We start from the raw sequence: 8,505 nt of genomic DNA, 5'->3' as shown, positions 1-8,505 counted from the left end.
ATCAGCCCAGAACCTGACTCGGGGCTCGAACTCACGGACCGTGAGATCGTGACCTGGCTGAAGTCGGATGCTTAACCGACTGCGCCACCCAGGCGCCCCCAAAAATATTTTTAAAATATGATGGTCACAATCGCCTTTTCTTTTTTTTTTCTCTCTTTTTTATTTTAGAGAGAGAGAGAGAGTGCGAGTGGGGGAGAGGAGCAAAGAGAGGGAGAGAGAGGATTTTAAGAAGGTTCTGTGCTGAGTATGGAGACTGACGTAGGGCTCGATCCAAACCCTGGGATCATGACCTGAGCTAAAATCAAGAGTCGGTATGCTCAGCCAACTGAGTTACTCAGGTGCCCCGAAAAAAGGATTTTTAAAATTAGGGTCCAGGTCTTACCACCGGTGTAGAGGCTGATGTGCCCACACATATCTACACACATACATGTGTAGTAATCATAGATAATCTTGATTAGTGATTTATACAGTCACATCAAACGATATATTAAAATATACATTAAACCATGTGCTCTGGGAATATTTACCATTATCATGAGTGATTCTTAACTAATGGAACAGAAAGTATAATCATGATGGCACCACATTTCAATTCAGTCTCGCTGGAAGGAGAGAAATTAGATGAAGTCTTGAAATCCCATCCCCTTTTCACCAGTTTTCAGAAGACTGTAGTTCATACAGCAAGGTATTTTGTCAAAAGGATAACACTATTTTGTGGGTCCAGGGAACCACGGGCCTTAGGAGTTTACCAGACCCTCATACTTATAAATTGCCAAGAGTTTGTTAAAACCATCAAATAGCATTGCTCTATGGTTCTCAACTTTTCACGGGTCCAGGAACCCCCAGGACACTTGTAAAATATATGCATTCCCAGGCTTCACCTTGGATTTTCTGAGTCAGAATTTCTGGGGGACATCCTGAGATCTGCCTTTTAACAAGGTCTTTGGTGGTTCTGCCTGAAGTGGCACCGAACCCACCTTCAGGAAACACAGTCCCCTTTGCATCCCACCAATCAAGCTCTGCCTCGACAGAGAGGGTGTTGCTGGCTTCAAACGCGGAAGATGCTCTAACAAGAAATCCTTTTCTCATTTCTGATAGATTTAACCAATGGATGAAAGGAGAATCTGAAGCCAATTAGCTAAAATGCTTTTCCGCTTTCCAGTTCCTCAGACTTTATGAAAGACAAAACTTCTTAGTAAGAGCTGTTTTAGCCCATTACCCATCTTTTTTTTCTTAGTGAACACTGGCTTGTTAATTAGAAACCAGTGCCTTTCTCAATGGAGGTAATCAGTGCCTCCATGTTCTTGGGGCAACAGGATGGTTTGTCTTAGCCCATGGTCCCATGGTTATGTTACAGGGAATCCACTTTAATGTGAGTGGGGTTTGGATTGGTTGGGGGGATGTGGGTGGGAGGGTAGAGGAGTGGGAAAAGAGGGGCAAATGTATGATGTAGAGGGAAAGTGCTGTGCTGGCAGTAAAGGGAGAATGAGGTACTTTCTTGGTCTTATGTTGATAATTATCAGTGACATAGTTACGACTATTACCATTTCATAGAGGAGACCATTATCACACTGTAAATATACCTGACCCTAAAATGTAGATTTCATGCTCTCTTAGAAAAATATTCATGGTTTTGTAGTTTAAAAAAGAACACGTTACTTCTGCAATTTACCAGTATTTGATTTTTGTGTTTTGTGTTTTGGGAAAGAGACAGACAGAGAGAGCATGTGAGTGGGAGAGGGCAGAGGGAGAGGGAGAGGGAGAGAGAGAATCTTAAGCTGGGAGTGGAGCCAGATGTGGGGCTCTGTCTCATGACCATGAGATCATGACCTGAGCTGAAATCAGAAGTCAGACAGACACTCAACCAACTGAGACACCCAGGCGCCCCCCAAATTACCAATATTTGATAGAGAATTTATTAAAAAAACTGCACATGTGATAATAGAGATACTTTGTATCATCGTATTACAAATACAGATTAATTGTACTTAATGCAAAATCCTACCGTCTGTGAATTTCAGAGCGTAGAATCAATCAACTAATTTTTATGACTTTCCAGTTGTAAATCTCTTTCTCTCTCTTTCTCTCCCTTCCATTATCTCCCTTCCCTTCCCCCTCTCCCTCCCTCTTTCAGCAAATACTCAGCAAAGCAATGGGAAATACTGCCATCCTTCTCAGAAGGCCCTGATTTCTCATCCTGGTAAAAAATTAAGAGGCTGGAAGCTTAATATAATACTTAATATAAATGATTGCTTTTTCTCCCCCTAAGATAATTAGGTATTTTAAATCCCTCCAGTCAATTCCCAATAAATATTTCAAAATATCCCTATTTGGCCTCATTCTAAAAGTAGCATGCATTCATCTTTAAAAATTAAAAAGTTCAGAGAAGTTTAAAGGTAAAATAGATGCCATCATTAATCTCACCACCCAGAAACTACAGTTAACAATTTAGTGTATTTCCTTGCAATCTTTTTTATTAATGTCCATGAACTTATATATGTTTTGGTTCACAAAGTGTATACAATTATTGTATACCCAATTATTTTTCTGACTATTTTTATTTATAATGCTGAGGACATTTTGCCAACCATTACATATTATTTGAAAATGAAATATTAAAATGGCTCTCCACTTTCGCACCATACGGAGTCACCGTAACCTCAGCAACTCTTCACTATTGTTGGACTTTCCAGTAGTTTTCAATTTTTTAAAAAATAATAAATAGGATGAAATATATTTTATTAGTTCATCTTAGAGCTCTGTTTAAAGAGGGAATTGTCTTTGTCCAGGAGAGCACCCTGATGACCTGCTTCTGGACATCAAAGAACTTTAAGGGGACTCATGGGTGGCTCAGGTGGTTAATGGACTTTGGCTCAGGTCATGATCTCATGGTTTGTGAGCTTGAGCCCCACTTCAGGTGAGCTCCGCTTCTCTCTCTCTCCCTCTCTGTCCCTTTTTGGGTTCTCTGCTCCTCTCTCTCTCTCAAAAAAAAAACAAAAACAAAAACAAAAACCCAAAAAACAAACAAAAAAAACCCCAGAAAACAAAAAACTGTAAGACATGAAAATCGAATCCAATTTTTAAATTGTCTGTATTGCTGTAATTTAAAACAATGCCCCACCCCCTTACCCCAACCCAACAGAATAGACTGCACACCTTTCCTTTGTGTGAAATGTTTTGGAAGAATCAAGGAAAGGGCTTGAGTTAGGGGCTGTGAGGGATGGAGGGTGGCAAACAGCCACAGCTGAATCATGAATGAGATCAAGGGTCCAGAAGTGAGCAGAAGTCACATAGGCAATGTAAGTGCCCAGGAATTTGTAGAAATATCACAGGAGGGCACTGTGCTTCCCTAAGGACATAGAACTAAAGGCTCGAGCCAATTTTATTTTAATTTTAAAAGGTCGAGATGACCTCAGTCAACATCTATGAAATAAATAACACTGACGAAATAGGACACAGTTGGATTTTTATTTTGATCCACTGGGGCGTCTCTGTCTTCTAATAGAGGAGATTTTAACACATACGTGTATATCCATTAGCTTGTTTGATGCCCTCAGTTAAAAAAAAAATACTCTTTGTAAGTTTTTGTTGTTGTTGTTGTTCCATTATTGTATTTTACTTTAACTATGAGGACTGTGTTTACTTTGTGTTTACACCCCATAGTGATTTGGAAGTCACATATCGTTATTAGTCATTCTCCCCAAGAAACAGGTGGAGATTTGTCTGTAAGAAGGTTGCTAGAAAATGTGCTCAGGAATAGTCTCTCCAAGGGTGTGAGGAATATAGGACTAGGTTGAGAGAAGCCGAACAGTGATGCAGTTGCAACAGTGGCCTCAGCCTAACTCCCATGGAGCTCTGAGGTTGGGATGGCCCTTCTAGAACATTCCAAATTGAGTTGTGGGGGGTGGGAGTGGGAGAGTCGGCCAGTGGCTAGCACTTATCCTCCTGTATCAACTAGTCATGGATGCGGGCTGTCCTGGAGAGGGGTCATGTAGTCACATCCTTGAATGAGGAAGCTACTCTAGCTGAGGACACTTCCTGGGGAGGGACCCAGGGTGAGCCTTCAGGGGGCAACACTCCCAGCAGCTGGGGGACAAAAGCATCAGTCCTAGAGGGGATACGGTTGGTACCCACAGTGCTCATTACACATAGCTTCTTATTTTTCTATTAGCATTAAGTTGCAAATAAAAATGCCTGGACTTATTTTCTCTCATTTTAATGTCAATAGTTATATTATACTTGAATGGAAAGAATTACTTACATGCTTTTGAGTCAGATGAAAAATTTGGCGGGATTCTACTGGTTTGGGTTGATATAACCTGGCATTTGGATGAACAGAATCAACAGTATCATGTTATATTTCTTATCTTTAAGAATTAGATTTGTCATTTGTACTATTTCATTTTATAACTATTCCAACATTTTTATAGATTGAGCCATTTAAACTCATAAAGGCTAACTATGAAATTTTTAAAAATGTTTGTTTTTGGGAGAGAGAGAGAGAGAGAACAAGTAGGGGAGGGGCAGAGAGAGAGGGAGACACAGAATCTGAAGCAGGCTCCAGGCTCTGCGCTGTCAGCACAGAGCCCGACACGGGGCTCGAACTCACAAGCCGTGAGATCATGACCTGAGCCAAAGTCGGACACTCAACCGACTAAGCCACCCGGGCGCCCCTTTAAAGGCTATTAATTTTCCTCGCTCCTTTGACATGAATGAACAAATGAACGAAAGACCTAGAACCGAGGACAGAATTATACCTGCTTTGCTGCTAACCCCAAAGCCATCATTCCCTAACTGGCATCCATAGTGTAAAGTTACTATTTTAAAAATCAGGCATTCTGGCCTGATTTTTTTCTCCTATTGGACTCACAGGAAGTGACATGGAGTCCTAGCTAACCTATCTAGTTAAATACTGTAGAAGATCCTGGGGTGCCTTGGTGGCTCAGTCAGCTTTGTGTCTGACTCCTGATTTCGGTTCAGGTCATGATCTCACAGTTCATGAGTTGGAGCCCTGCGTTGGGCTCTGCTCTGAGAGCATAGAGCCTGCTTGGGATTCTCTCTCTCCCTCTCTCTCTGCCCCTCCCCAGCTCATGCTCTCTCTCTCTCTCAAAATAAATAAATAAACTTAAAAAAAGAAAACTATAGCAGATCCAAGTTCTTCCAATCTGTGAGGGCGAGGACAGAACAGGCAAGAGATAAGAATCATGTTCACTTTGTCCACCCACCATATTGTTTGTATTTAATTCTACCAACTTGCTTGAACTTAGGAAAGGCACCTTGATCTTAGGAATGCCTCCGAAATATGCCACAGCATGATTATCAGCACAAGACATACAAGAATTTGAGTCTAAAGCAAGAGATTGACTCCAGAAACCGCAGGTGAAAACTGGGTTCTGCCCCCTATCCTAACCTGTGGTATGATACCAACTTTTCAACAAATTGCCGAATCTGTTATCACATCTATTCGCGGTTCATTCAAGCGGGGAGAGCAGGACACAAGATGAGATCGCAAGTATGATTCAGAGCATGATACCCCTTTTGTGTGGATGACAAACTAGGGACTTTGCATGTTACCTCTGATAATAAGATATCTTTCACATAACATGTATTATTAGAGAGGTCTATGGCATGGCCACTTGGAACTGAGACTCCATGGGAGTGCACAGGTTAGTAGAGAGATCAGCAATAACTTTCGATTTATTTTAATGTGTAAGTTTTAGCTACCTGGCTGTGAATTGAAGGGGATTTGGGTGGAGGGCATGTGGCCCTGTATCATGCAATATGGTGGCATCATCCCTGAGATTTGGGGAACACTGGCATAACCGTGTAGGTCCAAGATCTACCATTGCAGGCTAAGTTAGATACAGTTCAGAACAAGGGACGAGGCCCTGTATTCAGTAAAATGCTATATTAAGTCAGCAGTAAGACCTTGTTTTGAATCCTTGTAGCCTATTACAATTTAAAGTCCTCAACCTTCCATTATTTTTGTCTGGTCAATATATATCTATATCTATATCTATATCTATATATCTATAAATTTATATATATAAATATATACATGTGTATATAAGTTTATATTTATATATAATTTAAATTTATATATATTAAATATATTATATTATATAATATAAATATATATTAAATTTATATTTAAATATATATATATTTAAATATAAATTTAATATATATCCAAATATATATACATGTTTATATATTTGTACATATAAATATATATATAAGTATTTATATATATAAATATATAAACATGTATATATATAAAAAAATATATATGTATTGTTGTTTTGTGGTTTTTGTCTGCTAAATACATATTAAGAAAACTTGCATAGACATTGTCTTTAATTCAGTTCTGTTTTTGTTTTTTCTCGATTGTTACATGTAGGCACTGCTCATATCCGTGGATGTTCATTTTATACTAAATGTTTAAAAGTTGCTTTTTGATACTGTATCTTCTTTACTCGAATTAGAGAAGTAATAGAACTTTCCATTCATATATGTTTTTTCCTGAGGGTAATCTGCTTTATTAGTCAAGCAGTTCTTTTACTGACTCTATGTCCCCAGACAGACATTTCTTTAGAGCTGATGACAAGAAGTGTGATACCATGCAGGTTTTTTTTTGTTTTTTGGTCTGTCCTTAGACTGCCCTCTTCTATTTCCATGTGAATCTCATTGCAGAAGGATGGAAGTAATTAATTAGCCAATTTGTAAGTAATTCTTGCTGACAAGCGGGCCACCTTCCTTTAACAAGAGTGTAAAATGAGCAATCTAGGGGACATGTAGTAGATTCATTAATTAAATTGAACACAAAACTAAGGACTTTCAGGGATCATGTTTCTTTTGTAAAGCAAATCGTCATTGTACGATTAATAATTACGTTGCAATCATTTAATCGTAAATAGTGCCTGATTCTGAAGATCAATGTATAAGCCAACATTTAACATCAGACGTCACTGTATGCTTGAGCCTGGACGTTTCTACCATTAGATTTTTCAGGTGACCATTTCCCCATGGATATTATCAAAGAGGAAGTTTTTCTGGAAGGGTAAGTCTTCCCCTGTCTCCTCGTAAACCTCCCCCAAAGAGAGAATATACCGATGAAGGTAACTTGCATCCTAATATCCAGGGCTGTATTGCTGGTGCGACAAGAATACCACTTTCCACTTCAGAAAGATGTGATCACACAGGAGGATAACTATTGCAAACTGTCCCGACTCACTGCAGAGGAAGAAGGTAAGGTCTTGGTAATGCAGTCAGATAGATCCTGTGTGACGCAATCGGAGGCCACCGCGAGGCTCTCTGCCTGCGGGAGTAGGGGCTTCCTATGGAACTGTGGCCCTGTCCACTCTGCCTGATACACCGTCACGTTCAATGAAAACAGCGGTGAATGGTTACCTCTGCAAATGGGTGTCGACTCTACGCATCTACAAATCAGAATGAAGGTTGAGTTGGCGCTACGTATTTCAAGGTAGAGATTTCCCAAAGAGAGGCAGTGAAGTGCTACCTGGTGGCTTGTATCACACTGGTGGTCGCTGGTGGGGAGAGCGGGGGTGGGGACCTCAGGTGGCTGGGCAGGGGCAGGGAGCTTGGGCGAGCTCTGCGGCAGCCTGGGGCCACGAAGCAGGGGAGAGGAGGAGGAGGAGGAACAAGCAGGTGTGTGTGGATGGGCAGGGGAACTCAAGACGCTGCCTTTCCTGGAGGACAGAATGGGAGGGTCTGGCCGCCACGTGGGGACCAAAGTATGGCTCCGTGTGAAGCATCAGAGAAAACCTCAGGAGACATGGGCAGACAGCATGTTGCACGTGAGGTTAACATAGGAATAACTCAGACTGCACAGGGCGCCTGGGTGGCTCAGTCGGTTGAGGGTCCGACTTCGGCTGGGGTCACGATCTCAGGGTTTGTGGGTTCAAGCCCCCATTGGGCTCTGTGCTGACAGCTCAGAGCCCGGAGCCTGCTTCGGTTTCTGTGTCTCCCTCTCTCTCTGACCCTCCCCCACCCCTGCTCACTCTCTCTCTCAAAATTAAATAAACATTAAAAAAAAAAAAAAAAAAAAAAGGAAAAACTCAGACTGCAAAGCCAAGTTTAAAATGAGAGAAACAAGGAATCCGAGGAACAGCAGAGAGGACAATGTGTACCAGAACCCGAGCTGAGGATCCCTGAGCTCTGACGGTAACAGGCGCCGCCCTGGACAATGGGGCTACTATGACCGTGGGTCACCAGCGTGGCTGAGCTCCAATGCCCCGCACAGCACTTTCATCCGGGAAGACCTCTGGTGGGAGGCAAAGTCTGCTCAGTAGGGGAAGTCGAAGCTTAAATGCAAATCAGTGCATGAAAATAAAGAAGAGAAACCAAAAGTTTCGATCCAAAAGCCAAAATGTTTTCCTTCATTTCAAAATCCACGGTGAATGGAATAATATTATATTATCATCCAGGGAAAATCTGGCTTGATATGGGTAGATAAGCAGAATATTTAGATTTTTTTTTTAAGAG

The sequence above is a fragment of the Neofelis nebulosa genome, chromosome 8 (assembly GCF_028018385.1).
Source record: "Neofelis nebulosa isolate mNeoNeb1 chromosome 8, mNeoNeb1.pri, whole genome shotgun sequence".
NCBI lineage: Eukaryota > Metazoa > Chordata > Mammalia > Carnivora > Felidae > Neofelis > Neofelis nebulosa.
This window is presented reverse-complemented; position numbering follows the sequence as displayed.